This window comes from Myotis yumanensis, unplaced genomic scaffold (genome assembly GCF_028538775.1).
Source record: "Myotis yumanensis isolate MYYU_CA2020_CCGP unplaced genomic scaffold, mMyoYum1.0.hap1 SCAF_8, whole genome shotgun sequence".
NCBI classification, from domain to species: Eukaryota; Metazoa; Chordata; class Mammalia; order Chiroptera; family Vespertilionidae; genus Myotis; species Myotis yumanensis.
The window spans coordinates 48,624,076-48,637,323 of record NW_027223759.1 but is presented as its reverse complement, the minus strand read 5'-3'; the positions used below and the strand labels follow the sequence as shown (position 1 = coordinate 48,637,323).

At 38.6% G+C, this 13,248-nt stretch overlaps 1 protein-coding gene across 1 annotated transcript in view; it reads left to right on the top strand.

Moving 5' to 3' along the window:
* B3GALT1 (beta-1,3-galactosyltransferase 1) overlaps nucleotides 1-13,248 on the top strand; it is a 500,198-nt gene that overhangs the window by 181,088 nt on the left and 305,862 nt on the right. The window contains exon 2 of the mRNA XM_070422813.1: nucleotides 1,238-1,341. The gene's annotated coding sequence lies outside the window, so the exon portion shown is untranslated. The remainder of the gene's footprint in view (nucleotides 1-1,237; nucleotides 1,342-13,248) is intronic.

The window sequence follows — 13,248 nt, the reverse complement described above, 5'->3', positions numbered from 1 at the left end:
CAGAGCCAAACGACCTTCTGGGTGTCCTTCCAGACATCCTTCCAGACGACCTTCCGGACAAAGCTGGGGCAGTGAGGGCCAAAGCAAGCCACTGTGGCTGTGAGGGCCGAGCCCCTTGCACAAATTTTATTCTAGTATAGAATAAAATTCTTAGAATCAGAGTTTCTAAGTACCATTCAATTCATATAATGGTGCTATGAGCCCTCCATATGCAGATCATTTGACAAACCAAGCCAGTCCATAGGGGCACATTTTAGAGCAGGTGACATGGCCAGTTTCCTGACTTCTCTGAGCTAAAGCACTCTGCCATTGCTTTCCCTTATCCTCCAGGCTGTTCTGTGAGTACACAGGTGCCACACTGCAAAGGTTAAGAAAAGCTCTCAAATTAGGTATTTCCACTACCGAAAGTCTGCTTTAAAAGATATTTTCAGCAACACATAATTCTTCGGAGGGTAGAGGGTGGCATTTGGGTAGAACTACAAAGGAGGTTTGCAAAGAATAGTAGTCAGTTTGCAGGCAGCAGGAAGAGGCTTGCCCAGTAAAGCCTGCAGAAGAGGGATTCATCGAATTAGAGCAGTTTCTGATTGACTACCAAAGCCAGCGTATTTATTTATTTATTTATTTATTTTTCTAGTTCCAAAAAAATGCCTAAACCTTTGTGGTGAAGGAAGGCTATCTTATAGAACATACTGGCAGAGCACCCTTTATCCCTGGCTCAGGTCATATTATTATAGACCTGATGGGATTTCTTTGGGCTCCAGTAGGGATTTTTAGGTTAAAAAAAAATAGGCATTGGAGATTAGGAACCAAAATGTATTAGTAAATTTCATAGTAAGTAAAGCAATAAAACAGTCTTAGTGAAGCCCCAGTTAGGACTGTTTTAACCGAACAACTTTCAACTTCTATTGCAGAAGCATTTGTTTTTACTATGAGATAAAGAATAAAAATGTGATGGAAGGAAAGTAAGTCAATAACAGTGGGAAATAGTTACTCTGACATTATAACAGGCAATGACACCATTCACTCAAAGGTGGATAAGGGAGAAATTATAAATGATTTAAAGGAAGAAAATTATTTTTAAGAATTATGTTCAAGTGCTGATTATTTTGTACAGAATAGTCTCATGCAAGGTATGTGGAAATTTCATGAAATGCCAAAAAGATCATCTAAATAACTTCAAGCAGAGTTAGCCGAAGCGTACCAAGAAGTTTATTTATATATTTTTATTTCCCCTTAGACCTGGTAGAGGCACTTCAAGAACTTCTCAGTCCTGGAGCGGAGGGATTGGGTGAAGATACCGATGTTTTACCCTGAGACAAGTAAAGAAGTTTTCATTATAAGGTAACAGCCGATTCCTACTTTTTGTTTGTAGACTTTGAAAATTATCAAAACTGCCCTGGCTAGGCGTTGTACAAGAGACAACCGATCAAATTTTCTCTCTCACATTGATGTCTGTCTCTTTCTCTCTCCCTCTCTCCCTCTCTCTCTCTCTCTCTCTCTCTCTCTCTCTCAAAATATATCCTCTGGTGAGCATTTAAAAGAAAATGAGCAGAACTGTGATGCAAAAATAGGCAATATTAGAAGTATTAAGGGCACTATAAATTTGGGTAGAACTTTGTAGTAGTTCATGCTTTATACCTTTCCTGTGAAGTGTTCAGCAATAATTCCTTGGCAAATATTATCCTTGTGTGGAGTAGATGGTATGTGGGAAAAGTGGGAATTGCAAAGCACCAGTGTAGCCATTGGGATTCCAGCGTGGTTGGCAGAGACTCTTCCCCGAGTGCCTCTGGCCCTTCTCTCCTCCTGCACTCGGTGAAAATCTTCTGGCTCACATCCCGGGCAGCTCCAGGGCTGGAGGGATTGGGTCCTGGTACATCTGTAAACCGTTAGTTGGAGGAGCTCAGCTGGGGAGCAAAGGAAGCTTTCCTTTTTGAAAGTCCTCAAGTGTCGCCTGCTGTTTGTGCATCTCTATGACTGGACTCAGTGTTAAGAGATTTTCTTAGGAAAACAAAAGAGACTTTGGGTCCAGAATTTTCATGTGACATCCATTTTACCTAAAGGTTTACCAGTATTTCTGACTTCAGTAATTCTATTTCAATATCGAGAAACGTACACTGAGAATCTTTTCCTCCTTCCTGTCCGTTAGCTTTCTCCTGAAGGACCCAGGGGGCATCTCAACTGTGGCAGGACTCCTTGTTGTCCTAGGGCCCTGGGGAAGGTGACATAGACAAAATCTGCCCCAAGGGTCAGTCACAGGACTCCCATGGTCTGAGGTAATTGTATAGTGTAGGCCTCACTTTAATACCAGGTATTTGGTCTGGTCTTGCTAAGTCCTGGTTTAGTTATAACTTAGTAGTCATTCAAAAAATGATTAAGGGGTCAACAGATGTGGGGACTGACTCAAACCCATACTGAGTAATGCAGAATCATAGGTTTCAGGCTAATGGGGCCCGGGTGCTCTCTGGTATTTGTCCTGTGCCTTATTCTACTATTGTCACAGCTACCACCACAGTAACCACCTCAAGAATATAAGGTAACAATTCAGATGCTCAGTGGTCTTACCATGGAAAATGCCCTTTGGTCACAATTCTAGAAGCTGTCTTCTTTTGCCAAGATTTTGTCTTGTTTTGGTTTGGGTTTCATAACCTGTGTCTTACGTTTTGCTTTCTTATTTTTTTAATTAACAGATTTTGAAGAGCAGTTTTACGTTTACGGAAAAATTAACTGAGAATTACAAACTTCTACATACCCCTCCCCCCAAACACACGTAATTTTTGTTATTAACATATTTTATTAGTGTGATACATTTGTTACAATTATTGACATTATTAGTAAGTAAAGTCCATTACATAGGGTTCAGTCTTTGTATTCTACATTATATAGGCTTTGAAAAATGTATAATGACATATTTCTGTTGTTATTGTGTTATACAGAATATTTTCACTGCCCTCAAAAAGGTCCCGTGTGCTCCCTTATTTGCCCTTCCCTCGGAATCCCTGGCAACCCCTGATCTCTTTACTGCCTCCAGAGTTTTGTCTTTTTAAGAATGGCATATAATTGGAACCGTACAGTATGCAGCCTTTTCGTATTGGCTTCTTTCACTTAGCAATATGCTCTTAAGCTTCCTCCATGTCTTTTTGTGGTTAGATAGCTCATTTTTTTTTATTGTTGAATAATATTCCATTGTGTGGGTAAACCACATTTTGTTTATTCACTTCTTATGGAAGAAGATCTTAGTTGCTTCCCAGTTTGACAGTTATGAAAAAAGGTGCTATAAACATTTCTCAGCAGACGTTTGTAGGACACGAGTTTTCAACTCATTTGTGAATATACCAAGGAATGGGATTATGTTTAGTTTTGTAAGAAATCGCCAAATTGTATTTCAAAATAACTGTACCATTTTCTACAGTTATCAACAATGAATGAGAGTTCCTGTTGCTCTACCTTTGGTGTTATCAGCATTTGGTATTGTCAATGTTTTGATTTTTAGCCATTATATTAGGTTTTTAATACAGTTAATTACAAAGGAGATTTGACTGTCCAAAAGTCTCTGGACTCTTAGCCACTAGAAATTTCTTCAGTTTTTACTTGGTAATGACATTGAGTAAGTATATGAGCTTTCTCTGGCAACATCCACTGTGGTGGTGCACTTGAATGAGATAAATATGTATGTATACCTGCATGTATATGTGTATAACTACTGTAAACCAAAATTATTTTTAGACTGTAATAACAAAATTTAAAAAAACACACACATTTATTTGAGCAAAGAGAGCTGTAGCCCAGAGACACAGACTCAGGTAGCAACCCAAATTGTGCTCTATCCAAAGGGGAGACTGCCTTTTATAACAAAGTATCTGCCCAGGTTCCCAAATAGGTTCATTTTATGTAAATGGGATATCCAAATTTGTATACTTCTGATTTGTTTGAATCATGCAATCCTGATTGGTCAGCATTATTATGGAGCAGTTCTGATTGGATAGGGCAGGGCTTAGTCTATTGATGGAAAGAAAAAAGTAGGAACTTCTTAAAATCATTGACTTAGATTGTGTAAATCAGCAGAACATAGTGCGAGAAGCAGGGAGTGTTCAGTCTGAGGTTCTTCCCAGTAACCAGAATAAGTGAGAAGCCCCTGTCAGCAAATGGCCATTAGGCTCTTATTACTTATAAAATTTGGGCCCTCAGTTAACCATGGGGAGTCCATCTCAGCAGATAAATTTCTTCTTGGGGTTGACATCAAATGAATCTTTCTCCTTGGAGTTTACATTACTATTCTCTACTATAGAAAGATGTCATAACAGGCAATGACTATTCTAATAATACATCGTTAAAATGAAAACATGCAGAGTATATCAAATATATTTTTGTTTCTAAAAACAAAATGTGTGCACTTTATGGATCCTAATATTAAGACAGGTCATACTTGATGTTATTTAAAGCTAGCTTTTTGGCATGAACAACAGTGTTTATTATATACAAGCTACATCAAATTAGTCATTTCTAATTATTGTATGTAGTTAAATTCAGCCATGTAGCTATAACCACAGGAAGAACTTCTCCATAATCCTCTCAAATTATAGTAATTTTTCTTTTGGCTTGGTACATGTTTCTGTTTAGATTTGGTTGTATTGCTTTATAAATAATTCTTATGAGATAAACTTTCATAGTAGATGGTTATTTTCTCCAATGTAAGGCCTATTCCATTCATATTCCTATTTTTAAAACAAATGTTAAAGAAAAATATTTTATGAAAATGATTAAAGAAAGAAAAGAAGACTTTCTTCATGAGGGACTAGTGCAGTAGATAGAGTTATACAGTAGGGAGAGAGATTGGACTCAACTCTAAATACAACTAGGACAAGTGGACAGTTATAGTCAAGGAGCACTGAGGGAATCAGTGGATTGAAAATTGCTAAGAGGCTGGGGGATCCTTGTTACACTGACTCCCCAGGATTCTTATTGAGGGCAACCAGGGTAATACCTGTAGGGAATGGGGGATGGGAAATGTGATCAGATATCAAGTGAGAGAGGATTTTCCCTAAAGTGAGGGCATAGAATTCTCACTATAGCTGGGTTAAGAAGGCCAAGAAGAGAACCCCAGGTCAGAGTCTAGTAAAGAAGAGGATCCAGAGGAGCTTGACCGATAAAATAGACATGTTCTCTACTTTGTAAAAAAGATGCACTCTAGTGGAGGAAGGATGGAGCAGAGAAGAAAAGAAATTGGTGATCACAGATTAAGTTTATATACAAATTTTATAGAGAAGTAGAATGATACAGAGGTGTATTGGCATTGGATGTACCTTAGATGTAGGTTCCTAAATCATTGATATTCTGGTATATGGAAGACTGGCTTTTCAAACATCATTATGCATAAACATTATCTTGAGTCCTTGTTTAAATGTCATTCTCTTAGACCCCACACCTAAGCGTTTGAGTAATTTGAAAGGTCCGTGATCCTTCAGTTTTAAGAAGCACCCAGATTATTCTATTACAGGTGACCTGTAGGCTATACTTTAAAGAACACTGATTTGTACCATTTATACATCTCCTCCCTGCAGTGTGGTTGATGTTAGAAAGTACCCCTGAGAATACATGATAGTTGGGATCAGGCCCAAATATAGGAACCAAGACAATGTGCCAACAAAATTGAGTAACTCGATGGCTCCTTACCATGGTGTAGTTGATAGAGACATTCTAAGAATTTGAACATGAGAAAACAAACTAATTGGAGAGACCATTGCAAAAATTGTGTCCAAGGTTAGGACAGCTAAAAAAGAAATGAAATGCATATTTTGTAAATAGAATAAGTATTTTCTAAATAGACAAAATACAATTATTTAAATATTCAATGAATTATTTATTTCAAAATTATCAGCTATGATATTCACAGTTATAGGAGAAATGACAAATACCCAAGAGGTCCAAAAATGAGAAAATGATTAAATTAACCAGAACTCTCATCCTAATGGAATATTATTTTCACTGCTTTGAAGAATGATGACATTAGGAAGTATCTAACATAATGTCATGTCAAAAGAAAAATGAGAATCTATAGCTATATATGATATATGGCTCTTTCCATATAAAATATGCTGTATATGTAGTGAAATTTTAGGCATTTTGAACTCTAAAATTCTCTTAGGTATTATATGGTACGCATAAATTCAAGTGCTAGACTCTAAATCCTAGGTTAGGTGATTTAGATATATTAGGAATCTGACATTTAGTCATGAATCCTTATTAGTTAAAAATAAATAATTTTTCAGGCAAAAGATGTTTTGTGATTATGCTACTATTAGCTCCAGGCTAACTATCTAAAGTAGTATCCATCCCTTCCCTTAGAGGCCAGGCCCCCACCCACATCTGGATAATCATCAGAATCATTTTGGAGGCTTTTTGAAAATGTAGATTCCTTAGGAATTAGGAAAGTAATTCAGTTTTTGCAGGTCTGAGTAGAGCCCCTCAATTGTGAATTTTTCAAATGCTGTACTGGTGGCTTTATTGATTAGCAAGAGTTGGCAACCATGGCTGTCAGCAAGACAATTTACATCTATAAGATTTCTGCAGTGATCAATATATAACCAAAAAAAAAAGGCGAGAGAAGGCAAAATAATGTCAAATTCTAGAATGTTCAGTGTATATAAATAGTGAATAAAATAGAAGTTCAGAGGAGGGGAAGAGTAACAGGAGGAGGAATATTTGGGAGTTCCTTCTAGAAGAGCCACTTAAGCCTTAGTGGCAGATGTAAGGTAATACTGTAGAAACCAAAAGACTCATTATCATTTTTTACAACCTTCATGTTGAGATGGAAAGTGGTGAGAAAATAAGATCTGGAAACATTTAGAGATGACAGTAAAAGAATGCTCCATTTGGGCATTCCAGCTTCCTCACCAATCCAAAGTATAAACCCACCATCCTTTCCCTAGAGGCCAGGTCCCTTCCCAGGCTTTTGCTCTCAAGTCAGATACAGGTGTTGAGATAAGGGATTCCTCCTGGGAGAAGAGGCTCATCGATGTTTGGGGATGAAAAGTCATGTGTAGCCTGTAAATCAGTGTTTCTTAAGGGGTGGGGAAAGAAAGCGTGGAAAGGCACATCAGAATATTTGTGGAAGGGCAAAACATGTACTATTTATGTTTATTTGAAAAATATGGCTTTTAAAAGGCAGAGAATTAATCACAGAGTAAGTTGAGCTTGAATCTTTGCAAATTAGTATGATTTGCTTATTCAGAAGAAAGGTGGAGGTGAGATCTATTTCAGTAGTGGGACCACATATACCTGAATAAGTCAGCCAAATGTCTTTCTTCTGTGACCTGAATTTCTGCTTCAGTACAAATGCTGTTGTTTAAATGTACATTTCTCTAGCTCATGTTGCCTAAATGGATAGTAAATTAGTTTAATGTCACATAGGACCTGGGATTAGGAGGTCAATGAATTTTCTTAAATGGAAAAAGCCATTACCAGCTTGACTAGAGTTAATTGAGGAGTGAGTGCAAATGAGGCTGGATGTGATTGGTAAGTCATATTGAGCAGGGCCTCAAGTTCTAGAATAAAGAGCTTTGACTTGACTTTACAGTGAAGGTTCCTGAGGATAATGAGAAGATAAACTTGGGTTTGAAGAAGACAATCAGCCAGCAGTAAAGGAAATGGATTAAAAATAGGGGGGAATAGGAAATGCAATTAGCATGCTAAGTAGCTAATTACCATGAGAGGCAACCTAGAGTAGGCTGTTGGCAGTAAAATGAAAAAAAGAAAGTTAGTGGAAAATATAGGGAAGTTTTCCAACTCAATTAAAGTAATATTGATTAATCATCTACTAAGTTTCAGTTACTGTTCTAGGCCGCTGGGACATCATTGAACAAAATAGAGTATATATTCTATCAGGGGAAAACAAACATAAGGAGCAATAACATATATATGTGTGTGTGTGTATATATATATATATATATATATATATATATACACACACACACATATATATATTTCACTTATTATAATATATAATATATATACTATGTTGGAATTTGGAAATGTTATAGAAAAAATATATATTTGACTAGAGTAAGAGAAATCAAGATGGAAAGTGCAGAAGTTTGCAATATTAAATAGAACTGTTGGTCAGGGGGCCTTCATTGAGAAGGGGGGATCTGAACAAAGGTTTTTAGGAAGGTGAGTGAGACCGTGCTCTGAAGGAAGGGCATTACAGGAAGGAGGAAAAGGAAGAGCAAAGACCCCAAAATGGGAGTGTGCCTAGGGTATTCTAAAAATAGTCACATTTTACATTTGAAATCTATCTCAAGTCGTGCTGCTCAACTGTACCAGTCACCAGCTACGAAAATTGAGGATTTTGCTCCTGGAAAGAATCTCCCTCTTTTGCAGTTCTGCTTCAGGCCACATTAAATTTCTCAAAGACAAAAGGGATAGAAAGAGTAAGAGTGAATTAAGGCGTCACCCTTGGGTCATACCCATAGTTAAAGGCAGAGAAAATGGAGGAGAAGTCAGGAAAAACAGGACAGTGTCTGTCCTTAAAAGCTGTATAAAGAGGCATGGCCAAGAAAAGGAGGCTCTCAGATGCCAAATGCAGCAAAAAGATTAAGGGGAGTACATACTGCAGAAACAAAACAAAAACCCATGGGGCTGAGAGAAGGCTCATTGGGGCTACTAAAGCCACGAAGTCCCTAGAGCAGTGGTCGGCAAACTCATTCGTCAACAGAGCCAAATATCAACAGTACAACGATTGAAATTTCTTTTGAGAGCCAAATTTTTTAAACTTAAACTGTATAGGTAGGCACATTGTTACTACCTTAATTAGGGTACTCCTAAACTGGCCTTTGCTAAAAATGTCCTCAATCTGATTGAGGTACGTTTGCTGAGGTCAACCCCTTCCAATTCTCCCATCCACACTCGACTTGTATACTTGTTTCGTCTGTCTCCTTTCCGAAAACCGACTTCTGTGCATGGGCCACGAAGTTTCAATTGCACTGTACGTGCGTACCCGCACATGGTATTTTGTGGAAGAGCCACACTCAAGGGGCCAAAGAGCCACATGTGGCTCGCGAGCCGCGGTTTGCCGACCACTGCCCTAGACACAGCAGTCTTGGGTGATTGAGAGCACAGGTTTACAAGGTTCCCAACTGGTGATGTTTCCTGTACCAGATATAATGAAAGATCTGTGCTTTTAAGAATTAGTAATATCCTAGAAGAGTATGATAGTTTTACACTATCCGTTAAAGATATTTTAATGTTTTGAAATCTGTCTTTGTGAAAAAAGTGTTGACAGGTTTGAAAGACTAAAATTAAATGTTAGGCTTCAAACTAACAGTACAACTTCTTCATCCTCCTTGCTCTTCCTGGCTGCTTCCATTTCATGACAAGGCACAATATTGACATGTTGAAGATGTGAGGGCTCCACATGCTTTGGGGGAGCGGTGTTGCAATATTGCTCCATTTGCAGAAATTATCTGGACCTAAGTGTAGGGCTTTTTTGTTTTGTTTTGTTTTGTTTTTTTCTCATCACCAAAGGTTGTATTTATTAATGCAGGGTTGTTGTTTTTTTAGGACATGTTGATGTTCTGGTTTCAAAAACCCAGCAGAAAGACATGGTTATTATGGTGTTAAGAGCAGAGCCTGCCAATATTTGATAGCCTCTTCAATAGCTCCCTGATAGGACTTTTTTTATGTGTAAGAATTAATACATAGCAAAAAGCAATGACTCACTACACTTCAGTAAGGATGTTAATAAAAAGATGTATAGAAGTGAAGGGATTTATAAAATTGGTACAGTCAACTGTGGTTCCTGCTCTCTCTGCTATGACCTAGAATTCATTTCTTTCAAATATCTTTTTATGCTTTGTAGTGAACCTACCAGAAAGAGTGAGTTGAAAGCAGTTTAGATGTATAAAGAATGGAAAAACTGTTGGTGAAACAGCACCAGGTGTTACACCGGTGAAGTCAGTCCAGACCTTGGTACTTAAGTTCTGGCTCAGAAAAAATTCAAAGGCAAGACTCAAACTGTAAGAGAAAGTTTATTTAGAAAGTCACAAAGATAGAAGAACTGAGCCATAGAAGAAATGGGCTCAGGAAACAAGTTACAGAGGCAAAAGAAGGGCCCTTTGAGCTTAGGAGAAAGAGAGAGGCAAGGAATCATACCTGTTTGGGCAGGTGGATTGAGCATCTCAAGGGGTCTAACCCTCATGACTAACAGCATGCCAGGTTCAGGGGAGGGTTTGAAACACATGACAGTGATATGAAAGGTCAGGGGGTCTTAACTAAATGATCAGTGATTTGCGAGGGGAGGAAAGGTTTCCCTGGGGGTGAGGTTTTACCAGTTTTACCCATTGCTAGGCACCTGAAGCTTTCAGCCCTGGTGACCTTCTGTACCTGGCCCATCGTTCTTGCTCTGCTTATGTCTATCTAACTGGCTACCACAAAACATCCTATATAATAAAATGCTAAAATGCAAATAGACCAAACGTGGACCAACCTAAGAACCGGTTGCTATGATGGGAGCTGACCACCAGGGGTCGCCTGTGAAATATGGCAGGCATCAGCTGCGGGGAGATGGTGGAGAAGGTGAGCGGGGACGCCAGACCAAGGTGGGGTGCTGGTCGCTGTCATTGGGGCGAGCCTCTAGTGGTTACTGAAAATTCTTTGCTTCCGTGCACAGTGGTCCTGCCCGGTGCTTGCACCTGCTGCAAGCTCTGGCCCCACTCACACCCGCTGCTGGCGCCGGCCTCAGTCGCTCCGCACGGTCAACAGGTGCGAGCAGCGGCAGCATGAGCAAGGCTGCCAGTAGATGGGACCAGGGGCCACGGCATGAGGGGAAGGGTGGGGGTGAAGAGGATGGGCCAAGACCTGCCCCTATGCCCACCTCAGCCTCGCGGCCCACAGTTCTTTTCAAGATGCAGGAATTCGTGCACTGGGCCCCTAGTATTAATATAAGAAAAGGGATGGGCTAGTTATTCTGGGAAACAAAGAAGGAAAGTGTATGAAAGTTGATGTATGATAGATGTTATTTGGAATTGCAGGATTGATTGCAAGCAACTTTCTGAAGGGATTCAGGTTCATATATAACAGTGGTTCTTAACACTCTGGTGTGGGGTGAATTTCCCGCCAAAATATAAGATGGCGCGGGCAATTATTTAGGTTTCCCGCGCAAAATCAGGGATTTTTATGATACCTATTACCCCAATGGGTATGAAACGGTTCGCATACGCAGGTAGGTATCTTTGTGAACGGCAAACAAACAAATATTTGGTAATACGCAGTTACAATCGGCCCGAGTTTACATGTTTCCCGCACTCCACCGCAAATCTATATGAACCGAGTTAAGACGGCTCCTGCGGAGTACGCGCAATTCACGCGAGCCGACTTAACTCGTTTCCCCCACTCCAAGTGTTAACCTTGGCTGCACATTAGAATCACCTGGGAATCTTTTTAAAATCCTGATTTCTGCGCCTCACCTTCCGGGAATTCTTTTTCTTCGTTACTAATGTTGTGGCCTCACCCCATAACAAAGAAACAGAATTTCCGGAGGATGAGACCCAGAAATCAGGATTTTAAAAAGATTCCCAGGTGATTCTAATGTGTAGCCAAGATTGAGAACCACTGATATATAAGGTCAATTCCCTGGCCCCTTATTCTCTTCTTTCCTCTTCCTCCCAGACTCCTATCATCTTACCCCTACTAAAACCTGCTCTTAGGAAAGGATCCACCATTAGTCGTTTTATATCATATGACTTTAAATCAGTGTGTTACTTCTCCCAAATATATTTAAATTTTAAATAGGAGATGAAGGTTGTATCTCCATTTAAAATAGTTATAAAATAGCCTGCTCAGTGTGTAGGGAATTTTATGGGTTGTTTGTGTGTGTGTGTGTGTGTGTGTGTGTGTGTTTTACTTGGTGGTTGTACTTTTGCATTTATTTTTTGCTTCTGTTTTAAAGTAAAGGAACTGTGTTTTTCTCATAATTGCAACATGATGATAATCTCCTTGCTTTTAATTAACCTGCCTTTTTCTTTTTCAACTCCACAAATAAATTGGCTAAATTTCTTAGCAAATGCAAAATTCTCACTGCACTACTTGTATGTGCTTTTACTATTTGACACAACTATCATTGTGTTTCAAATGAAAAATTCTTAAAATCTCAGTTTTATATTCTGTGATAAAAATCATCATGTTTTCCTTGTAGGCACTGGCCCAGAAATGGTGTTTTAAAAGGTAGTACTATTGGGTTTTATTTCTTAGAAGGGGGGAAAACATCATCAGTCAGAGTAGTAAGATAGCAATCTAGTTTATTTGGTATTATGAGATCAAAGATTTAGCAGTAGAGAAGTATTTACTGAATAAAATGATTGACATATATAAACACTAGAAGTAGTTGCTTAGAAATAAAAGGTTTTTATTTGAATTGGTCATTTTAATGGCATAAACAGCCAAATTGTTCATTTTTATAAGCACATAAGTATGCATGTCTTTTATTCTTCAATATCTAAAAATACAAAAGATATTTGCTTTATACAGAGTAAGAGAAAAAATAATGTTTTATGAAAGCATCTCAAAGCTCTCAGTTAAAGGATAAAAGAAACTATGCTTTTTTCCTTTCCCAACAAAGAGCAGCAAAAGAAAAATTTAGATGGAGGAAGTAAGCACACCAAGTGAGAATGTGTGGCTTGGCTGAAACCTGGAGATACCATAGTTAAATTAAGTTGATTATCTGATTTACTACTAGGAGTAGTTTAAGGAAAATCTTAGGGAATGGGGGAGGTGCATAAGGAGTGAGTGTGTGTGTGTGTGTGCCCATGTACTCATGAACGCATTGTGAGACAGTCCAAGAGATAGATACTGAGAACGAGCTCAGAGGGAAGAATTGGGAGTTCCAAGAGAAGGAGAAATTTGATGATCTTTCAAGTTTATGGTTTACACTCATGATGGCTTTTGTTGCTTTGGAAACATCCTTTCCCCTTCTTGCATCTGAATTTTTTTTTTTTAGAAAAACAACTCCACTACATGTCAAAATAGCCTCACAGGAATGATTTAATAGTTCCTGCTAAAAGCCTGTAAGAACTCTCAGGACAGAAGATGCAGTTTTGTAAAGGCGTTCTCAGCCTTTGTCACTCTCAACTTAACAGATGGAAAACCTGATGAGTTTATTTACCAAGCTGGCATTTGTAGAGGCGACAAAGCAAGAATAATTCTTCAGAAATTGTTCAATGCCAGCTAAAAATGGCTAGAAATTACACATTGACCTTC